The sequence below is a fragment of the Sus scrofa genome, chromosome 3 (assembly GCF_054392235.1).
Source record: "Sus scrofa isolate SSC_HxYL_T2T_F1_AM1 chromosome 3, Sscrofa_HxYL_maternal_Yorkshire_Landrace_v2.0, whole genome shotgun sequence".
NCBI classification, from domain to species: Eukaryota; Metazoa; Chordata; class Mammalia; order Artiodactyla; family Suidae; genus Sus; species Sus scrofa.
The window spans coordinates 9,734,726-9,735,295 of NC_139385.1; positions in this window are offsets into that span (position 1 = coordinate 9,734,726).

A 570-nucleotide genomic window follows, 5' to 3' on the forward strand; every position below is an offset into this window, starting at 1 on the left:
TTCCCAAAGAATGTTCAGAGGCTCGATGCTGGAGCGCCCCAAGACAAGGCCAAGTGGCCATTCCCATCTTCTCCTAAGTTGAAGGGTGCTCGGCCGGCCTGGCACCACTGTGGAAGGGGCTGCTAGAACACAGATGCTAGGAAACTTTATCCAACCTCGGAAATAAGGGGAAGGGAGACTGTGTGGCCTGTCCCATCAATGCCACAGTGAAGCACCAATGAACAGGCCTGACCAAGGGTTAGTTAAATATCTAGGGCAGGGATTATCAAAATGTGAGGGCCCTGGGACCAAATCAAGTCTGCCACCTGTTTCTGTAGATCAAGTTTCACTGGATTACGCCATGCCCATTTGTCGCCTTATTGTCTGTGGCTGCTTTTGTGCTGCAAGAGTAATTGTGACCAAAACCTGTAAGCCTGGGGCTTTGCAGAAAAAGTCTGCCAAATCTCTAATCTTGGGGAATGGACCTGTGTTTGACATTAATGTTTACTCTTCAATTAAGAGCCCAGACACTGAAGTTATCTATTAACTTGTAGGTTTCTATCCCACAGAGAAGAAAACTCCATCCACCAG